At 36.3% G+C, this 23,332-nt stretch overlaps 1 protein-coding gene across 1 annotated transcript in view; it reads left to right on the top strand.

Moving 5' to 3' along the window:
• IMMP2L (inner mitochondrial membrane peptidase subunit 2) overlaps positions 1-23,332 on the top strand; it is a 475,480-nt gene that overhangs the window by 227,732 nt on the left and 224,416 nt on the right. The gene's annotated exons all lie outside the window — the stretch shown is intronic.

Consider the following 23,332-nt stretch of genomic DNA (forward strand, 5'->3'; position numbering starts at 1 on the left):
GTGAGTTAAAGAGGTATAACAAAACCAGTTGGGGCTGACCTATCTTTGGTTACCTTTCAGGTCTTCTTGTCTGGGGTTGGGATAAGGAAATATCACGTCACCTTTCTGTAGCCTCAGGGCTCGTTGGTAAAACCTTGTCTCTCCTTTGCCCCCACGAGGTGGCTCTTGGAGCCTCTGACAGTACTTAACGTTCACCACCATAAGCTGAAAATAGAAACCATTGCAAACTTGCCAAAAGGAACCTATGAGCCTTCCCTGCGGCACAACAGAACCACCCCTGTCTGATGGGACAATGCTTGGGATGTGTTAAGGCGGCAAAGCCAGAAAAGTAAGACTTCTTGCCATGCTAGCCCCCACAGTGGGGGAAAAAAAAAAGTGGAAATCCTTCCTAATCTCAGCCGCATGGTTAGTCACGCCTATCCCAAACAAAAAATGTAAACCTGTGCTACAGAGGTGGGACCGTGGGTGGAGTAAGAGAGCAGAAAACGTAAGAAAAACTTGGGCAAAATTAAAAATAGGAAAATGTTCTGTTAAAGCCAACTAAATTCTGCTATTTCTCTTATCTCAACCAATGGAGAAACAGAAAATCTGGGGAAAAGGGAATAGGTAGACTACCGTTGTCCTACAGGAAAGCTTTCCTAGGTTTTGCCCCTAGCTTCATGTACTCATTGTCACTCATTCAAAATTTGGCTTTCTAGTTAACATGAGAATCATGCAAAAACATATTCAATGATTCGACATGTGAAATTAAGATTACAGAAGTGCTTCATTTTGGTTGATTGGTATGGACTGTGTAATTAGAGGGCTAAATAATTAAATCAGCTAAAGTATACTTGCATAAAGAAAGTGAGTTCTTATGATAGACTATATATGCAATTAAAGTACCTCCTTGATAGGCATACATTTACATATTAGTTAAAATGTTATTATATAATAATAAAGTTCTGTTTCATAAAAAGGTGAAATAATTAAATTTTTTAATTTAGCTAATGCTAAAGAATAATTTTTTTTTCAAACTATCTGCAGGAGAAAAGTATCTTTTATAACCAATACAATTATGATGATTAAGGTTCATTAAGTTATTTTCCTGCTGATTTCACTATGATGCTTGGTGGTTTTAAAATAGCAATGTAATCTATTTCACCAGAATTATATATATAGCTTATTAGGTTACAGGATAGAAAAAAAATATCTCAGACTGATAGAGAGATGATGAAAGTAATGTAGGCTGACTCCAGGTATTTATTTAGCATGCATTTTATCTGATTACTGAGTGCACACGGAAATAAACTAAGTAATTATTTGTTTGTAATGGACAATTAATATGATGCATAAAAACCTTAGTTATTAAAATACAGTGGTCCTGTGTCTGCATTTTTCTCAAAACTGGAAGAGGATTTCAAAATTTTGTTCTTTTTACATTACATAGGAAGGCAAAGCATCCTTGGGCTTTAATGTCCTGTAGACTTCTTGTGGTTCAGGGAATTAGCAGTGACCATTTCTAGTATTCTGTGTTCTGAGAACACAGCTGTGTTTAGAATGCAGCCAGTATAGTTAAAAACTGAAATAAATACTATGCAGTAAAAGTAAAAAACCCACAAGTATTTGATTTACATTCTAAGATGACACACTTTATATCAGAAATTAGTAATTAAAAAAATTCTTTTTAAGTGCATATCCATACAGATTATGTCCAAGAGTAAAAGAGACGACACTTTTTGAATAACTTTATTGCCCCTGTCTTGGTTTCTGAGACACCGTACTACAAGGAAGAGGGCTGAGTGGTGACTCTTCGCACTTTCTGCTTGTAGCCCTTAGAGTAAAAAAGACAGGAGCTGGTGTTTGACAGATTAATTCTCACTGGTTCTGCAAAGCATACCCTTAATGTATCTTCCATGTGAGGTGTGGGGAGGTATACCTTTCTGAATGAAGATCCAGAATTGTTCAGATTCAAGGAAATCTGTCTTGTGGCTTCATCAGTTAACTTATTGACTTATTAATTATAGGCAGTTGTCATTGGGTGATTTGCCTGGAAGAGAGAAAAAAGCGCTGCCACTTTGTGTAACCCCATTCTGCCAGCATTTTCAGTGCAATGTCATCGACCTGACACTGTCACGCGCATTTTCAGATAGTACAGCAACTATTGACAGTTTCCTAAGGGCTATGTTTCCATACAGACAAGGAGTAACTTTTATTAATGTGTGTCCCTTTGAAATTGAATCATTTTCTCAACAATAAGCAAAAGCAACGTTTCTAGCTCTAGTTCTTTGTCTTTTTTGAAGATGAAAGGCTTGTTGCCAACAATGAGTTCAAGTTTCTAAATAGAGTTGTACTTCATAATGGAAAGTGTTATGCTCAGATTACTTAACCTGCTACCAACTTTCTTTTATCAGATCTCAGAGTTACTGTTGATAGGATAGAGATAAAGCAGATGGAAACAAATCTAGGCCATGAACCTATGAAGATTTTCACATAAGGAGAAGTTCACATCTACACAAAGCACCAGTTACTTCATTAAAAGCTATGTAGGTAGTAGGTGCTATATGACTTAGCGAAATCTGGAACTGTGTAGTAAAAGGAGTTGTACAGTACAGGCAAATTCAGTGATGTGTAGTGGGGATGAATGAAAGCAGTGGCAATAAGCTGATGCTTATCTGGGTGATCAAGGGGATTAGGCACGTTCTGGCAAATTCGCCTGTTCATGTAGCAACTGTGTTCTGTGAAACAGAAAGTACAGGGTCCCAGGCAAAAGTTACAGTCTCCGTCCTCACTATAGGTCCCAGAGCTATAGTCAGCCTTCCTCAGGAATGGCCTGAGGTCAGAAAAATCTTAACATGTTTTACACCTATTGGGTCCAACTCAGAGTGATATCCCAGTTCTTCTAATTTTCATCTCTGGCTCTATTTTAATAGACAAGAATCTCTGGCATACCAGCATCTGCTGAAGGCTGGAAGTGAGTCACACTTAGCAACCACAACCTCACTATGCCGCGTGGGAATCTTAATGAAGATGGAGTAGTGAAAACCAGCTAGAGAATCCTTATGTGCAGCTGGATTAGGTAGATGAAATATGGGATCTGTAAAGAGGTTTTCAAGCTCAGTGCATGTATTCCATTTTAAAACTCATTTCATCTCACTATGTGTATGTCTTTCTAGTGGTGACATTTCAGTTTTTGTAATCTATAGTAATTAGATATAATTTATTGAGATCTTCTCAATGGTAGATCTTTAAGCCTGAGATGACCTTGTTGATTGCATAAGGATCTGGTTGTTGCTCATGGGACCCGACATGTGCATGGGATATACCTTTTGGTGTCATGGCTCTTTGAGCTAATCTATGTCTGAGGCTGTTGAAAAAAATGGTGGCAGTAATGGTTTAAATATAAGGCCTAGAATTTTCATCCTGATTGTGACTTGTTGTAATTCTTACGGGTGGCAGTAAATCTTGAACTTTCTGTCCTTGTAGAGAGGACTTATTCCATTTCTTTGCTCATATCTGTTTTCCTTTCCACGGAGAATTGACTGATTGTTTATCTGAAACAGGTTTACCCTTTTTCTGTTAACACTGTGTAGTGTAGCAAATAGTACATGATCAGTGAGAGGGAACCTCCTTCCTCCACTAATCAATTTTTTTAATTTAGCCACTTTCCCTGATAATGTCACATTTATTTTTTAAGTGTATATATATGGCAAACCTCCATGTGTTTTTCAAGGGCAGAACTTCAGACTTGAATTTCTTACCTTTTTTGATGAAACTGAACAAATGTTATTTTTGTTACATTTCATTGTAGTTTAATATTAAAATGGATGGACAACAACAGCAATTCTAGATTATTTGCTTTTCATAACTATTTGCACAAGAGCTATATTGCCAATGTTGAAATCTGTAGAAACAGAGTCACTAAGCTAAATATTAGATCTAGAACATCATTTTGCTTTTAGTTACTTTTACTCTGAGACTAAGAGAAGTATCATTGTGATTTTCCCATGCCATCAGTAGCATTCTCAACCTGTGGTCATGGGTAATTGTTATGAAGTAATCTTGGTGGTGACAAGGAACAGCACGGATATGTGCGGTGTGTGTTCAGACCATGGTTACCTAATGATAGTTCAAATCAAATACACTAAACTATTGGTGTGTAATGGGTACCAAAGTGAAGTTCTTAGTAGTTTAATTACACAATTTCTTTTTTTTCAACTTGCAGATCTAGAAAATTAATTAAAAGGTCACTGAAACATACAACATCCTTACTGATTAAAAACCAAACTGTTTAATGGGGGAATGCAGTAAGTGTTTCTCCTTTCCTCTGTAATTTGACTGCCAAAATCTGTGGGTGCACATTAGGTATTTTTCTTCAAATGTAAAGTTATCTTTACATTAATAAGTTGGGGGTAGAAAGGATCATGTCATAATGACTTACTGGAGGAGGAGCTGTTTCAGAGGCTTTCACACAGTTCCCATTACTAAGGAAACCACTTATTTTGTCTGTGCATGTTTTGAATAGATCTCTCATTTGAAGTCTGGTGCTCAAACACGGAGGATTGCATTATAGCACTGAGAAAGAGTCAAAGGAAACAAAAGAGGTGTAAAACCATTCCATCTTTAAGGAATACAGTCTAAGAGTAGAATATTACATGCTTATAAGAGTGTACACATCTGTTTATATTTGAGGGATGTATATATATACATTTTGATTGTGTTGTTCCTACTGAAACCAAAATGAAAGTATTAATAAGTAGTACAGGGAAAGCAAATGTTGTTTTGTCCTGCACTTTGCATGCCTCTACTGTAAGGACACTTGAGAAGTCTAGTGTACCATTTAGGTAGTATCAAATATAAGTTCTGATTTTCATTTGCTGAAATGAAACATGATATTAAAGTAGAAAGAAATGCCTATCCAATGATAATGGCTAAAACAAGGCTGCAAGGATGGTTATGCATTCAACAGTTCACCAAACCTTTGCTTGGTGTCTGTTTTGGCAAAATTCCTCCCTTAAGTTTAAGATATGCCTGCAAATACACACCCAAACATACTTACATTATATTGGGGCCAGCACACTTTCCCCACATGTATAGCATGTGTATTCTGTGCTGACCAAACACTTATATTAACAATTGAAATAAACCCCCCTCTTTTAGCAATTGTGTATGGTCAGCTGATATGCTCAGAAACAAAAGGTTGCCTTAGTACAGCCAGGTGAATCTGGTTTGATGGGATATGTTTTTAAAGTATAAGTATTTAAATAGCTTGGAACTGATTCCAAACTATTCCTCAAAGATCAGAATTGTTCACAAATAAGCTGGAAGTGTCAGAGATGTAGAAATCTAACAGATTGCCAGAGAGCTGTAGAGAAATTAAGTATGCGGCCAACAAGTGTTCTTATTCAGCGTGTCCAATTTATGAATTAGTTTATCAGTTAGTTTTTCTGTCAAACAGGATAGAAAACTGAAGACAAAGATGCAAATTCCCATTTTTAAGGCCTACAAACCCGATGACTCTGTAGGGTCATGTGACAACAAAAACAATACTACAGAATGTTAATTTCCTTTGAAAACAGTAATACATTCTATATTTTGAGTGTGTGCTAATGCCAATTTATTTTGCAATGAAGAGCCTTAAGTCATCAGCAGTTGATATCCGATATGTCCGATGAATAATTATTCTTTATATACGTTGCATAGTTCATGTGCCATTTTGGGTGATGAGATTACTTCTAAAGCAAACATGCTTCGAAGGGATTTATGTGTGTGTTTCTGTACGCACTTAATGAGCAGCCAGTCCCATATAGATTTTTTTCTTTAACTTCTTGACTGTTGAATGAGAGAGAGAATGACAGCTGTGGTAAAACTGACATGTCCTTGGTTTGACTTATTTAAACAGTTTTGGGTGAAATCAAATAAATGTCTTTAGATTACATAGAGATATCAGAACTCATTTGTCTCAGCTTAGAAATATCAATTTTTAATATTCCAGAGTATTTGTGTTGTTTCAATCCTGTACTGGTTATGTTTGCTTTCTACTGTCTTATTGCAAGGATTCACAACATGTCTCAAGGTACACTAAAAGCATTGCTATTCATTATCCTCAAATTTATGCTTGCAGCAAGAAACAAGATCTTCAGTGGTTGGTAATACTGACAATTTCCTTTATGGTGTAACAACCGGTATGTTTCCAAAAGAGTGCATTCAGCCTCCAACTCCCATCAGTATTATCACAAAAGAGATGAAATCAATATTTTTTTAATAAAATAACTGGGACGGGTACTCTCAGAAAAAGCTAACATCTCTTTTGATGCAAGAGTGTCAATTTACCTGGTGAGGAACAGGACCAGGACCATTTGATACTGAGAGACAATTAAGAGTTAATAATTGATTTTGTAATTCTAGTTACCAGAGAAGATGAACCAATATTTTTTAATAACTTAATTTAAATATTTGGGTAAAAAATATAATATAAAATGCAGTAGCTAATATAAATAATAATTAAGTGCCAAGTAAATTTTATGATGACATCACTGTGAGGAAGAGGCAAAGGACAGGGAGAATAGGAGGAGAGAGTTTTTTCCACGATAAGCAGCTCAGAGGAACATAGGAATATCATTCAGAAAGGCTATTTGAACTTTAATAATAGAAATGGGATTACACTCTAAGTAGTCTACGATGAAAGGTCATTTGGAGCCAATAACATGCAATTCTGCTCTAAGTTGTGGGCTTATTACTAAGAAATAACTGAGGAGGAGAACATATCTCTGTATTACTGGTCGATCAAGAGGTATGAGCTGACAGCATGGCACAGCTGTGAAAAAAAGCAAATATGGTCTTAGCATGCACAAGGAAAGTTATTTCAATAGCAGTAAGGAATGATTAGCACTTTGGACACCTCATTTAGAATAATTCATTCACTTGTGGTCTTGTGCTTGAAAAAAAAGTGAACTCAAACTGGAACACTTGCAATTAAATACTATTCAGATGACAGCACAGCCCACATTATAGAGAGGTTTATAAAACCTTGCCTTGTATAGTGTAGGAGAGTTGGGGAGAAAAATACGATTCCTGCTGATAAATACATCCTGCTGGTACACAATGAGGTAAAGCTAGCAGAAGAACAAAATATATAAGCGACTGTGATTAAATTTAAGTCTGGAAATTAGAAAAGTTGTGGGGTCTTTTCTTCATGTTTGAGTCATCACATCCTGGGACAAGTTTCCAGTAGAAATAATTTGGGTAGAAAAACAAAACCAAGAGCAAACCAAAACAACCACAATCCAGATGAAACCAACCACTAACAAAAAAATTACCTCTTTAAAGATACTTATTGGTATATTTACAAAAGAGTTATGTTTACAAATAACTGACTTCATGTCTACAGAAGAAGAAGCTAGGCTTAACATCTTAGGAAGATGTTTCCAGTCCTTTTTTGCTTATCAAAGATAAACCCTACTCACTACATTTCTGTATAAATCCAGTCCCCATCTCTATGTTCTAAATTAAACTGGTTTTGATACTCTATTCATGCTCACTATTTGTGAGCATGGGAATTTCTAACTCCCTGACTGATGGAAATACTCATTTTTGAGGGGTAAAAGAGTTTTTCTCAAGATTTACCCTGGTAAATATAAATAAAGCAAATATAAGTTTAGCAATTTTAATTTACTTGCCATTATAATATAGTGGTTTACCTATCTCTATGAGCTAATAGTTGAGTGGTACTGCAAAAAGTTCAGAAGAAAAAAGGAAACTAATATCTGTATTATAGTCTTTGATTTCCACTTCTCTAGATAGTTCTGGAAACAGTAATCCCTTTGATAATATTCTCTAAAACAAATTGTCATCCAAAGGCCTTAGATTTTACCCAAAGTTTTGTTCGCATCTGTGACTTTGATCATTAAATAGAAACCTCTCTCTGTTGTTCAGGTAATGTTTTCAGTATCTTCCGCTGGGGTTTCTTTTGTTACTATGACAGATAATCTAAGTTCAGCTACAAGGAAGTCGCGAAAGTCCTTATATGCACAAAAAATGCATATAAGCCTCCCTATCTTATATGCAAAATCCAAGTGCCTCAAAATTGCCTAACTTTTTCAGTGTGATCTTTTAGCACTCTTGATTTTGCTGACATCTACTTTTTCTATGGAGTAGCTGTAAGAAATAGCTGTAATAAATCCAGTTTTTAGATACATCTGTATTTGTTCCTTGGGCCTTAGGTTGAATTTCTCTTTAGCTGATAGGCCACCTATATGTTCAGCCATCTCCTGGAGTGGCTTTAACAGGCGGGTACATTAACTCATTTCATATTTTCCTACAGAGAGATATTCATCAAGGTAACAAACTTGATGATGAAAGAGCGTATTTTTCTCATTACTGCTAATTCGAATTTTATGCCAAATAGGCTTTCAGGAACCGGAACACAGATAGTTATGGCCTTAATTAAATAGTAATAACATTCAAACTGGAAACCCAACAAGTTAAAATGCATGGGTCGAAGAGGGAGAAATCAAACTGCTGATTCATTCTCATATTTTCCTAACTGTACTCTCAGGCCACATATTTTTATCATGGCTGCTGTTATGTCAAATGGAGAATATTGAACTGAACATAAAGGAGACTCAATATTGCCATTTACAAATGTGCCTCCAGAGTAACCTAAATGGTGAATAATTTGGTATGTCAGGCAGGAGCACTAACTTTTGACCAGGAGAGGAGATTCTAGTAATTCCATTAATTCCACTAACCCCTCCTGAGACCGTCCTGGTCCTGGGCATGAGTGCAGCTACTTTTGGAGAGAAGCCAAACTCTTCATTGCTGCCTACACTGCATTTCAAAGCCTTTAATTGAATATTCCTAACTGAGCTAAATATAAATTACCTTAGGCTTTGAATCTCACTTTCTACTGATTCATATTGCCTGTGCCCAGTCTTTCCCTCCTCTTTGTGGCTGTGCAAAGAACATGCAATTGCTTTCTCCCACCTTGTTCCTAATTTTGAAAAAAAAAAAAACAACCAGTGTTCACCTTTGTTTTCTCTGAAGTCTTCCCTGCTGACTGCTCAGGTCTTTGTCCTTGCTAGCTTCTGTCCAGAGGGATGGAGATTTCAGTCCTCTGCTTCCTCTTCAAGGTGTCTTTTGCACCAGCCACTTTCAGGGATGTCAGAGGGAGGGCTGGCCCTTGCTGCGTTTGTGGGATCTATTTCTTCCTTTGCTTGTTGCAGAAAGACAACTGTTCTTGATTTAAAGACCCCTCTGAAGTGGTCTGCTTTAGTAGTGCTCAAGACATGGCCAGTTTGACACCAGCATGCATCTGTCAGCCCAAGACCTGGTTCGTAGACTCTGCTTACCTGGATTTCCCTTCTTTCCAATGCAGACTGTGCATGGGGCAGGCAGGAGGAACACCTATGGATAAGATAAGTGCTGCCTGATCAACATCTGCCCCCTCACTGCAATACTCCTGGAGTCTTGGGGTTGCTGCAACCCCATTTCTCAGATTAAACTGTGGGAAGGTGAAATGATGGGTGCAGTCCATATTTCTTCTTTTTGGTGGAAGAGAGGGGCAGAAAGAGATGCAGCAAGGCATATATTTCATGGGTAAATGCTCTGAAAGCTTGTAAGGCAAATAAATTGAGAGGTCAGTATTCCGGCTTGGATGAACTGGTGAGAGAAGCTTTTACTTGGCATATGCCAGTATGACCTTTTCCTTGTCCATGATCAGCACAACTGTACTTCAAGGGTTCTAGGGTGTTGATGGCACCAAATATCCTGTGTCTCTCTATGCAAATTTTCATAGTGTTCTGATGTGAATAAATTTTGGCTCTATAAAACTTGAAGATCTATGTTCAGAATTTACTAAAACCCATTTAAATATTTATTTCTAAATTAGGCTGACACCTTCAGTATATTTATGGTCAACACCTATTTCTGTGTTTTAAACAAATGCTCTGCAGATTGCTTTTATTTTTAAAGTGAGTCCAAAATTTTATGATCTTGGCTAAGAAGAAGTACGATATGAATTATTATCCTTATTCTTTACAGTTTTTATGGTTATTCTGAGTCAACCTAAATGACAAAGGCTTTTCAAAGCAAATCCAAATAACTATAAATTAGGCCTTTTTTTTTTTTTTCTCTTAACACACAAATCACTAAAGAGTTAAGATGTGCTAATTAACTGGCTTCAATACAAAACAACAGGCAGGGTCCAAAAAGGTCCAGAATTTAAAACCAAATGTCCCAACATGCAAGCTGTCTCTTGCACAGGTTTGTAACTGTGAATTACTAGCTTTGCCTGTATTAGTTTGAGCATAAATGTGTCACAACCTTTAAATAGCATGATTAATCAACCCTTTCAGAAGAGCTCTAGTATTAGAGCTCTATAATACACGGCAAATCTTTTTGTTCTGAGAACCATGCTTCTATTATTTTACCTGTGTGTAAATCCTGTGAATATTAAAATCTTCATGGGCTTTATAAAGTGTTTAAAGAAAGAGAGAAACTGCTTTTAAACAATGAAAGGCTATAGGTCTTTATTTTTGAAAGCATTCAATAGGCTCTATAAACACATACCTCACCTTTAATACCACATAATTCTGTATTTCAGTAGTTCAGTGGGATAATGCACTGGCTCTCTAAAGAGCTTGTGGAAATGAAACATTTAGCAACAGCAACGTGGGTCTTATTTGGTAACTAATTTGCAGTAATTTATTGATAACACGGAATCTTTCTCACTTTCATTGGCAAGTCATTCCCAAACATACTTGTAGGGAATGAGATAGATGTTGTAATAAAATGTTTTACACTATGGGGTTCAGAATTAAAGTTTTATAAAGAGAAATTTAGTACTGGTTTTCTTGAAGCCATTAAAAATGTGAAATGGTGGCTTTCATGGTAGCAAATACTGCATATGCTATGGTCACTTTTCCAAGGCCTATTGCAAACTCTACTTTTATACACTTGAAAAGCAAATTACCCATAAGCTACATAACTAATAGAGAGCAACATATATAAGTGAAAACCTTGGTAAAGTCTGCTCTTGTATTAGTATTTGACACATCTTGTCTGTTCTTGTCACCTCTTCCAAATAAAGAAAATTTATGTGCAGGCTAAGAATATGTTTTGGTACTTCTAATACTTATTTTGAAAAGAAAAGTTAATTGTAACTGCTCTTCTCTGTGTGTTTATCAGTTTTGAAGAAGTGCTGATTGGATTGGAGTGGAGTTTGCAAGGTGTACAAATTCTGGCCTTCAAGACAACACCACTTACTTTTTAAAATGAGTTTTCTATATAGTCAACAGGTTAAGTGTGTCAGAACCTGTTTGCCATTCTCAAGTCATGTAATAACTGTGGGACGTTTTCTCAGCTGCTGCGCTGGAGATAAACACAGAGTTTGTTTCACACGTCTTCTCACTCTACTGCCTTCTGTCCTCATTAAAGTTGCGTGACTTTTTAAAACAGAAGGTTGTCTTTATACAAATGAGTAATTAAGTCATAAATATTTGGACAAGACACCTCATTTAATGATATATTTCTGTATCAGCAAGTATGCCTGCACTCCAGTACAACAAGATGGTGAATGTCTATTTCAGTGCTGCAGGGTGGTGTCCCAGTATATTTCTTCTTCTCTTTTGGGCTTCTTCTGAAGAAAAGGTGTACTTTCTCCCAAACTTTTATTTGACCCACTAAGCAATCAAAATTACCATGAGCTCACATTGTGGAATCTGGCTGAGTTAATGATTTCAATCTTCCCCACTTCTAAACACCTTTCAAGCATTTAAATTAACATATTGTTTTTAACACTGACTAGCATTCCACTTGGTGTATAGTCAGCAACTCAAATACGTTGCTTAGTTATTCGTTATTAATACTACTAATTATTTGTTTATATTAAGTCTATAGATAAGCTGAAAAGGAGCAGAGATGCAAAAGAAAAGAGCTGCATGGTTCCGCCTTTGTGCCTCTCTCCTCCTCCTGAGCATTCCCATCACACAGCATACATGCACACAGTCACTCAGTGTGTTTCAGGCAGTTAATTTGCTCTGAGGTGGGTGCAGGCAGTTCACGAGGGGCTGAAGAATGCCCAGAATAAGAGTGCATGGCTGGGAGCAGGGAAGAGGAACAGTAATAGTAGAGACAGGGACAAGCAGAAAAACATCTGGCACTCTGAGAGCCGCAAGCTCTTACCAGTCTGGTACTAGGCTGTAAAACAACCTTTGCAGAATAACTTGCTGGCTGCAGTTTTTCCATCCTTCTGCCATCAGCAACTGCATTCCCCAACCTCTCTGTGGGCTGTCCTTCTCCTCCTCCTCTGACCCTTTGCTCAGCCCCGTCAGCATGCTGATATGTGACATGGTAAATGTCACATGATATGCAACAGGTAAATGGTGGCTTGCTTTCTTAGCATCCTGAAGCAGTGCAATGAGTGATGGATCCAACAAGTGCTGGAGCCAGGAAAAGATAAAGGCTCATAGCGAAGAGAAGATCATGGCAATCAGCTGTTAGACAGGCTGAGGCTAGTGAAGAACTACAGGGTAACGCCTCCGGAGCAGGCTGATGTGTCTGCAGATTACATTGCTGTTGAAAGAAGGACAACCTCCTTTCCTGGGGTCTTTTTCACCCTGATGTTGTCTGTTGGCAGAAGAACTTGTATGATAAACTGAGTAAGGGAGATGATCTGGCTGAAAAAAACAGCATTTCCCCCCCCTCTTTGATTAGTTTAATTCAGATCAGTGCTACTGCTGAAAGAAATTCATATCGAACCATGGTTTAACTTGAAGGCAACTGAAAATATTTCTCTGAGTATAAAAATAAAGGCTGGGAAACTGGCTGATAGAAGAAGATGGGAAAGTCAGATCAGGAAAGTCAGAGAAGCAAGGGTGAGTGAAACTGAATTGTGTAGTACAAAGTCTAATTAGGAACTAATAAGATTTTTCTGTTATAAGCTGGGAGTTATAATTGAAAGTGTCAGAGGAAGAGAGAGATCTGACTTTATTAGTCTCAGGGTGACTAAAGCCACAAATGTGACATGACAATGAAAAAAGACAAGTGTAAAGCTCTATCAGGATATATTACAGCATTTTTAGGAGTGAAAAGAAAATATTAAAGGCAATGTACACAGTACTAGCAGGATCTCATCTGGAATTCTGTTTGTAGTTTTGGTCACTTGTGATTGAAACATGAATTCTAAAAGGAAGAGGTGCAAGATGGGTAGCTAAAGAGGCGGAATAGAGACTGTCTTACACAGGTACTATAAACAAATTCTCATTATTTATCCTTGCAGAATAAAGAAATTATACTATCTTTTTGTTCTCAAAGGGACAAGCACTGGCAGAATGAGAATGTCTGTTTAAGCTGTAGAACAATGTTAGCAGAAGAACAAATGTGTATATGCTGGCAGTGATGACTTATTTTGTAGAAATGAGAGACAATAACCATCTGGGAGTGAGATTCTAGATTAGTCAGTAAATGTGCTGGGTTGGTTCTTCATCCTAATACTAGGAAGCAACTTGACTATTTTGTCACTTGGAATATATAAAATACAAAATTGTAAAAGCTGGAAACTAGACTTAGAAATCAAAAGGCTCTTTCCTTCTAAAATTAAAAATTTCAAATCTTTTATCCCCCAGTACCAGAAATACCGGAAGGCAGAAGTAAAGTAGGAGGAACTAGGAACATGCCTCTTTCATTAGAGGAAAGCAATTGGTTATACTTATATATATACTTATTATATTTAGTGAGATTGAAGTTTATTTCCTAAGACATGAAAGACAGATTTTCTGGGTGAAAGTTGCATGTTGCAGTAATTCCTCTCTTAAGCCTTCAAATTACAAAAAGTCAGGCTATATAAGGGTATGTATTATGAGAAATGTAGTCTTTAAGGGCTGTAAACAAATAAGAAGATTCAATTTGTTCAGTAGCTCATAACTATCTATACAACTGAGAAGATAAGCAATTTATTCACACAGATTCACAGAATCACAGATTGGTAGGGGTTGGAAGGGACCTCTGGAGATCATCTAGTCCAACCCCCCTGCTAAAGCAGGATCACCTAGAGCAGGGTGCACAGGATCACGTCCAGGCGGGTTTTGAATATCTCCAGAGAAGGAGACTCCACAACCTCTCTGGGCAGCCTGTTCCAGTGCTCGGTCACCCTCAGAGTAAAGAAGTTCTTCCTCATGTTCAGATGGAACTTCCTGTGTTCCAGTTTGTGCCCGTTGCCCCTTGTCCTGTCACTGGGCACCACTGAAAAGAGTCTGGCCCCTTCCTCTTGATGTCTGCCCTTTAGGTATTTACAAGCGTTGATGAGATCCCTTCTCAGTCTTCTCTTCTCCAGGCTAAACAGACCCAGTTCTCTCAATCTTTCCTCACAAGAGAGATGCTCCAGTCCCCTCATCATCCTCGTAGCCCTCCGCTGGACTCTCTCCAGTAGTTCCCTGTCCTTCTTGAACTGGGGAGCCCAGAACTGGACACAATATTCCAGAAAAAGGTATTTGTTTTCAAATAATAATTAACAGTTACACTGAAAAAAATAGATGGAAATGCATGTTCCCTTTGATATCTAGTGCTTTTTTTAATTGATTACACCTCTACACACAAAACTACGTCTTTTCTATGGTTTATTACAGAATATTTTTGAATTGGTGATAGAGATGTTGACATTTTTCTATTAGAAGAAAGATGGGATAGTAGTGATGCTGAACAGCTTCCTTCCTAAGATAGGTATGTGGACTGTTGCTTTCAGCATAAAGAACATATATATGAAATGCATAAATTCCTTTAAAAACTTCCTTAAAAAGACATAGATGCCTTTACATGGTTTTCAGCATTTCAAAGTTTCCACCAAACCATACATACTCTAAGGTTTTATTAATAATAAAAAGATGCTTCTCACATTCATTTTTATAAATATACACTCATTCCAACATGCATCATTGCCATCTTCATCAGCCTAGCCTCGCAGAGAACAGTCTGTACCAAGTGAGTTCACAGTCAACTTCAGGTGTGACTTCAGGTGACTGTCAATGCATAAGAAAATCATGAATTCCTATAGTTGCTAAGTACATCCTGTTCTTTTTTCTCTTAAATGATAGAGAAGTTGAATGCATCAGTTCGCTAAGTACTCTATATCTGAAGATTGTTGTGCACAAAAAGGAGTAATGCATGTTTTTATCTGGCCCTAAGTCCACAAAGCACTTAGGCTAAATTCAAGAGAGTATTCCTAGCCAAGAGAGCCCTTTAGCACATGCTGAAATGCTTTGCTGAAGCATGGCCAGTTAGAGCGGATTGCCAACATTTCGTGTCATGAGCAATAGTCTACTCTTACACTCATCTACCTTTACTGCAGTTGATAGGTTTGCTTAATGCAGTTACCGCTACAAATCTACCATGCAGTTAGGAGTCTTTTACAAAGCAGCTCCTTTGACTCATAAGCTGTTTAGCGCACTGCATGCTTTCTCTGTTTAATTCCGGGGCCCCAGTCCTCAGTTTGGACCTCTGTGTTTACATAGTAATAGTAATCTAGCTAGTAATTTTAAAAAGCTTTAAAGTGTGTAGGCATAATGTGGCTGGGTGACCAAGGCTGTTTAATTTTTTTCCCCTTGCTACAGTGCATTTAAGTTTGCAAAATTAATATTTTATTAGCACTGTCTTTCTGTATTTAAAATGTATTTGGCAGCAGTGAAGTTAGCTTATGATGAGCATTAGTTTATGACGAGCATTCAAAACCTCTGAGCTAATTGTTTCATTAAACATCAATGCTGGCCAATATTGTGTCTCTGGAGGTTAGACAGAGAGGTGGGTCCATTCCAGAGTGAGGTCTGACTCACAATTCCATAGTGGGAGTGAAAGATAATATTGACTATAAAGTTTGTGTATATTATAATAAGCCCTTTGTATGAATTTTAAGAGTTTGTTTATGAGCACAGAAGTGCAAATATAACTCTCTGTGGACAGAGACTCAAGGCCTGGTCTTGGAAAAAATTTGATCTGAATAATATTTGTGTACTGTTCATCCTTTGTTTTGTAAGTGTTGTCAGTACTGGGCCTGTCACTGTTGATTGTTAAAGAGATTTTGGTTCATTAGATAAAAAGCTAAATCTATGTTATGCCAAAAATGTAGATTAATTAGTAGGTTTTTAATAATTTATTTTAATTTGTCACTTGTGAACATTGTCTTGCATGATGTTTCTCTTCAAAAATAGTATTCTGCTGGAATAAGTGAAAAAGTGAATGTTCACAATAGTATGACTTTCTTACGTTTTTGCATTTTCTAACTGCGGTCAAGAATGCTGTATGATGTGTAAGTGGCATTTAATTCTAACTGCAGTGTTCTCATTAACATTAGGTACGGAATAAAGATAATTATATTAATTTCAAGACAATCTAATAGATAAGGACTTGACTAGGACATGTGGGTTCAGCCTCTTGACAATGGACTTTCTATGTGGTCTCTTTCCTTTTCCTTTAGTCCTTATCTATTGAAGCACTGTGAATAAAAGCTTGATGACTGCAATGTGTCAGAAATCACAACAGTAACAATAAATTAATTGAGTTTTGTCTTTGTTTGTCAGAAACAGCCCACAAACCCAATCTACATGTTCAAAAGTCAAAAAATGGGACTCATGCGGAAGCCACAATTTGTGTATATTACATAGCAGTCTTCAGAGCTGCTTACTACTGTAAATCTTTTTTCCTTATTGCTCCTTTCATTCTGCTCCCAGACACTCACACAGTTTTCCATGATCTTACTGCTGCGGTCCTGGGCTTTCCTTGTATCTGTATTTCCTAGCATAGGGTCTTCTAATTTTACTCATTTTTACTCTTTTAATGTTACCATTACTCTTCAGATTGAAGATTTTTCATTCTCAGTGTCCTGTAAAACACCATAAAGGCCCTTTTGGCCATCACATCAACTCATTTACTTTCATAGAATCATAGAATCCTAGAATGGTTTGGGTTAGAAGGGACCTTAAAGATCATCTAGTTCCAACCCCCCGTGCCATGGGCAGGGACACCCTCCACTAGACCATGTTGCCCAAAGCCTCATTCAACCTGATCTTAAAGACCTCTCTGGGCAACCTGTTCCAGTACTTTATGTCATAGATTCATATGGTACTTTGCATATGATACATTTCCATAAAGTGTTCTGCTAGTACTGATCACCCCTATCAGAAAAAGTAAAACCCAAATGATTTGGCTCACCCTTAAGCATCTGTTGAATAATTGTGTTATGTGTATGTGAGAAAGCAATATTCTAATAGAAATAAAAGCTGAAGCTCTCAGCTTGTGTCATAATAGCTGCCTATTTTATTGGAAGTGAAGTTTGATTTAGCTTCAGGAATGCTGGCCTGTATATCTTTGCCCAGCGGTGTGCGAAAGGGGTCTCAAATGAGTACTAAATTTTTTGTGGAATGTCTGCACAACTTACACATGTAAAATTTTATAGTGATGTTTTCATTAGTTGTCTTTCTTTTGAAAGTAAAACTACTGGAAATTGCTTGTGACTGGGGTGACATCATGAATTAGAAAGGACATGAATTTAATCTCTCATAGAGGCAGCTGTGTCTGGTATTTTAATATGGTTTTGGAGAGAAACAAAGGAAGGCTAATTAATGTGTTTATGTAAATTCTACAGATTACAGTGTTTATCCACAGTCAGTTCTTCTTTGCCATGGAAGGAAATGATGGTTGTCCTGTCCACGTCTGTTGCAGTGATTTAGGGCCTACCCAAACAAATAATTAAAAAACTGTGAATGCCCTGGTTGCTAAGGACAAAAGCAATTAAACAACAGGCTGATGAGAAGAAGCTTCTGACAAAATAATTTTTTACTAAACAAAGAAAGATTTCAGTCAGATGGTGCTAAGTAATTGAATTGCAAAACACAGTGCCACCATGACTGTAAAACCATAGTTTGTTCTGTGGTAAATGAAAAAAATTCTTAAGGTTGAGAACACTGGCAAATACAGATGTACCACTGAGAAGCATAGTTTGCTTTATGGAAATGGTGAAAAGCCTTGTCTACTTGTTTAAAGATCTTGTCCTACTATTTTGAATTTGTATTTCCAGCAGTGGTAGTAACAGAGGCTGAGACATTGGGAATAAAACTTCAGTGACCACCTGCATTACTGCATTACATGCTCAGCAGACTCAGAGCGTTGGTCACATGTCCTTATGCACACCATGAGATGTGTAAGCCATTGTTTATGTCTTAATCAATTTGGACCTTTACATTTTTAATCTGTCACATAAAAATAATCTTTTCTTTCAGTTTTATTTATCTGCAAATTGGTTTCTAAGATGTGTATAATTTTAAACGTTCCTAATTATATTATTACTTGTCTAACTTTTGTTAAAATCAATGCTAAATGAATTGTGATAAACAATTTTAATTATATAGAGGAAGGAAAATATGAAATGTAAACAAATTAGTTCTAAGGTTCACCTTTCACTAAGATTCACATGGAAAAACCAGGCCACAGAAACTCTGTAGAAGCCAAGCAAACTCTCAAAAACCCTGAAGTTTTGCAAAGATGGTCATAGAAATTATATTATGGATTTCTTAAGACAAATACTTATACCATAAAAAAAAAATATATAAAAGAATAAGAGAGACAGAGGAAATAATTTTTAATGCTTCCTTTGGGTCAAATTTGGCACATAGTTTTGGCCAAATATGATAAAATTCAAACCAGCTATAATTTTTTTTACATTTTTATATTGTGCCTGAGTGTCATTATAAAGCAGCAGTTAGGTTAGCTTATATTTGAAAATACCAAAGTGTGTTTGATTATCCTCCATGTTTCTCACAGTAAAGGCAGAGGTCACTCTGTTTTATTTTGTTCCTAGTTGTACCCTCCATTGAAGGAATCTGTCTAAGAATGATCTCACTACTTAGCTTTAATGGTGGGATGTCTTTCATCTCAAGGCAGCATTTCTGAATTTAGTGTAGTTATTTGATCCCTTTGCTGATACTCCAGGTTTAATATCCTATTTTTACTGTCTTATCCTGTTTTACATTCCAAAATTCTCCAAAATGCATACAATAATTCAGTATTGTTCAAAAGGCAGAAAACTGACAAGAACTAGCTCTTCTGTCTGGGTAAGTTATGATTTATTCCTTTTCAATAGGTAATATTTCATTGGTGTTAAACTGGAGCAGGGAATCCCAGGCTTAAAGCTGTTTTACTGTACCCCAGTGAAGCTATCCTTCGTACTTTGTTAAATGTGCATTCGGACTGACTTCATGTCACTAAAAGTAGGAGTTTTGCTGTTGCGTTTTGCATATGCCAATAACGTGGCAGTTGCAATGTGTTACTTTATCATGACAGAAGGATCAGCCATCATTGGGACAGCCTTGGAAACAGGGCACTTCGGCTGCCAGTTGAAATTAGGCCAAAGAAAGAAAGAAATACAAAAACTTGCAATGAGATGAAATTTTCTTTTGCAGAGTGTTACATTTTTATGAAGTGAAAAATCAATATGTAGAGGAACGTTAATTTTATTGCATGTTAAAACTTCAACGGAGTGAGAGAGCTTGACTTAGTGCAGCCTTGGTTGGAACAAAGACAGTTGAGCTGAGTGTGCTGCAGCCCTTGTAGCTGCTCCTTTCCCAGGTGTGCCATATTTAGGTTTTGCCTATTACTGCAAATTACCACTTCATTGATTCTTGCTGATACTAAAGATCCATAGATGACATCTCATTTCACTCTGAAATGGAAATGCTTTTAGATCACTTTACATCAGAAGCTGTAAAGACTTTAAGTTTTGGATATCAAATGTGACATTATTAAGTAGAATTTAAGTGGTTTAAACCTCCATAGATTTTGATAATGTAATTATTTACATTCCTTACTATCTGAAATCTAGAAATATTTAACTATACCTAAGTTCAGCCATATAGTGGATCAATATGTAGTAATTTTAGTATTTGAATAAACCACATGTTTTCTGTCTACTAAAGATTGTTTTGTTTGGGCTTGGCTTTGTAGCAGGTAATTTGCAATTTATCTACTATCAGGCTAATACTGTACAGGTTCCACAGGTAATTGCTGTTATGCATTGTTTTACTCCTACGTGATATGAGAGATCTCCAGAATTCTGTATAGGATTAGAAATGTACCTGTCACTAACTTCTAGCAGACTTGAGCTATTAAGCAGAACTGTGAAACGGCAATTTTAACAGTTTGACGGACAAACAACGTTAAGGTAGAATTTTTTTTTTAAGGAAAGAAAAGAATACCTTAATGAGATCTGTTGTAACCATCAATAGTAAATGTTTCTTGAAGAGGAAAAAAAAAAACAGTTCAGTTATTAGATGTCTCTAAGAAGTCTTACCCACTTATTTTGTATGAATTCACGCAGTCTGGTGTTGGCTAAGTAGTAAGAATACATAGAAACGGCATAAAATGTTTGTCCTTATGTTATTTCCAAAGCAAATATTCCTGTGTAATACCAGATATCACTTTTGTGTATGTATATGGGAAATGTGGATCTTGATTTCTGTGTTTGTATGTCTAGTAATTCTGTACTTCTTCTTTACATTAGTATATATATACTTGCTGATACTTAACAAGACGAAGTCATCAACTTTCTAATGATGTAGAATTAATTGCTACAGTTGTTATAATTTCATTAAATGAACCATAGAAAACAGGACTACCTGACCTCCTGAGGTTACTTCTAATATAACTACCTCTCATCAATGTAGAATCAGCTTTATCTAAATTACATCTGTCAGTTTTCTGCCTAACCCACTCTTCATAGCTTTCAGTGACCGAATGGTTTAAGCTAGACTGTATTTCCTGAATTTACTTATGATGTGATAACACAGGAGTCAGTACCAAAAGTTTAAATTCATTAAGTTGTTGTATAATTTTATTTTTTTTAATGGATGCTATTAACATTTAAAAGTGAGATTACAGTTGTTCCATCATGAGAATAAAAAGAAAAAGTGTTTTCTACCAAAATCTGTTATGATTCCAGATCACTGTATAATGGAGATGATAGTTTATAATTTACTGTTTTGTAGATGCTGTATTGCTATGTAGATTTATTAGACACAAATTTTCACTGTTGCATCATAGAAATCAAGATATTTCGTATCAGACTGTAGATGCAGTAGCATCCAAACATACGTAAGTCGATACCCCAAAAGGTAGTTGAGGATGATTATATGATGAACAAAAGTGAGGATGATGGAAGTTTTGTTTTAAGAGGGAAACATTAAATACATATTTATATTATACATATATTTATGTTTGTGTATTTATATATGTGTGGATATAAAATGTTCAAATTATGTATGTTCCAATTATACATATGTTCAAACTGTATTTATGTATGATCTCTGTATATTTTTTTAAAATAAAGTAAATATTTATATATCAGCTAAGAGATTAGAAGAGGATTGAGGTAGGTGACCTGTGAAATATTTTGTGTATTTAAAGACCAAAGACAGGAAGGAATATGTAGGATGTTCAGTAAGACATTGTCTGGTAAAAGGCAGAAAATGTAGATAGAAACTTGGAAAAAGCTTCTCCAGAAATGTATATTAAGCGGAAATAATCTCCCCAGAGGAAGGGTAAAAGTCCTGTTGTTTAGCACATTAAAAACTTTACTGGTAAAATACTAGAAAATGTACCATGGAGAATAATCTCGCTCTAGTGCAGAGACAGAATAGTTGGCCTACTATGCATTTCATCTGCAATACACATGATTCTATTTCTTCTTTTTTAAGCACCTCTTTTTAAAAGCGCCTGTTCTATAGACACTATTCCAAAAGGGTGTACTGGGAAAAGGAAGTAATGTAGAAAAAAGATAGGATTCATTTCATGTGCATTAATCAAATACGCACCCAGTATGCTGGTACTTTCCCAACAGTGAGAAACACTTGCTTCTCTACACAGAGACAAAGATTATAAAATGGAGAATAGGAAAAAATGATTTATGTACACAATGAATTGCTATGCTTTAAATGGAGTAGAGATCCTTAGGAATAATATTCATGTGGCTTATACAGATATTTTAATATGAGCTAATGGAAGTCACAGGAACTGCACATAAAAAAGATGCTAAGGGGATTCTATAAAGAATATCTTAATTAAAGTTATGATTCGGAAAGAGATGAAACCAATTTATCTACACTTAAGAACATGAGAATTTCAATTGACTTCAGCAGGTCAATAAGGTGTTGATGTAAAGCAAGTATTTGGGTACATTGGAGCCCACTAGTGTTGCTGAGATCTAGTAAGATGTTTGCCTAACAGCATGATACAGTTCTGGTACCTTCTTTAAATTTGGGAAAGATGCAAAAATGTGTTTGCAGCAGGCATCCCTTCTTCCTTTTCAGAAGACTGTCTTCATAGTCATTTGCAGTAGGAGCAGTATTCCTCTTTGTTCCATTTACCCTGACAAATCAGTTCAACCGTTGCCTTTTGGTTTTCTTTTTAGATCTTAAGTATCCAGCTGTGCTATCTGGTACATTATAGGTGAGAGGGAAAAATAAAGCTTCAAGTCAGAGTACACGTAGTTTCAACAAAAGTATAGTCCAATTATATTGGCCACATAATTTGGTTTAGCCATTTGATCAAATAATTCAATCTCTGTAGAGAATGACTTCATGATGTATTTTAGAATGGCTGGTCAGTGAGTAACTGCCTTAGAAAACGGAAGAAGAATCATCATATTGGAAATTTTAGATGTCTTTTGCTTCTAATAGAATTTCATATGAGTAACTGTGTTAGATTCAGCTTCTGAAGCTCAGAGGGTATTTCTCTAAGCTGGTCAACAGAGCTGATTCTGTGTCTGCTGCAGAGTTTCATGTAGAACCAACACTTCCTAAAAATTGGGTTTGCTTGGCAGGTGGGCTTCCTTAAGTCAGCAGTAAAATCTGATCAAATCTTCCTTGACAAACCACAAAGGCACTGTTGAACTTGGATCTCTAGTTTAAGAATTTACCTGTTTTCTTTTTTTTAAATGTTTTATTCTGCTTGCTTATTATAGCTTAATTAACAGAAGTTGTAATTAACGGTAGACTAGGAGCTACCAATAAAAAGGTTACCACTGAGTTTCATCCTTTTTTCTTCTGCATAAATAGAATAGCAGAGGAGATTATCATATTCTCTTCTGATTAGTGACTATTCTGTCATTGATGAGTTTCTTTTTTTTAAGTCTGGCCTTAATTACATTACTCTTAAACGTAAGTGGTTTAACAAGCAAATAAGGCATCTGAGCCCTTGAATGTCAAGAATATCCTGATTCAAGAATTTATTTGATAACAATAATTCCACGCTAGCACATGTGGCTATTCTTACCAGTGCTGCCTTTGGATTGCCCCCCAGACTTAAAGGGGCAGTA

The sequence above is a fragment of the Balearica regulorum genome, chromosome 1 (genome assembly GCF_011004875.1).
Source record: "Balearica regulorum gibbericeps isolate bBalReg1 chromosome 1, bBalReg1.pri, whole genome shotgun sequence".
Classification (NCBI taxonomy): Eukaryota; Metazoa; Chordata; class Aves; order Gruiformes; family Gruidae; genus Balearica; species Balearica regulorum.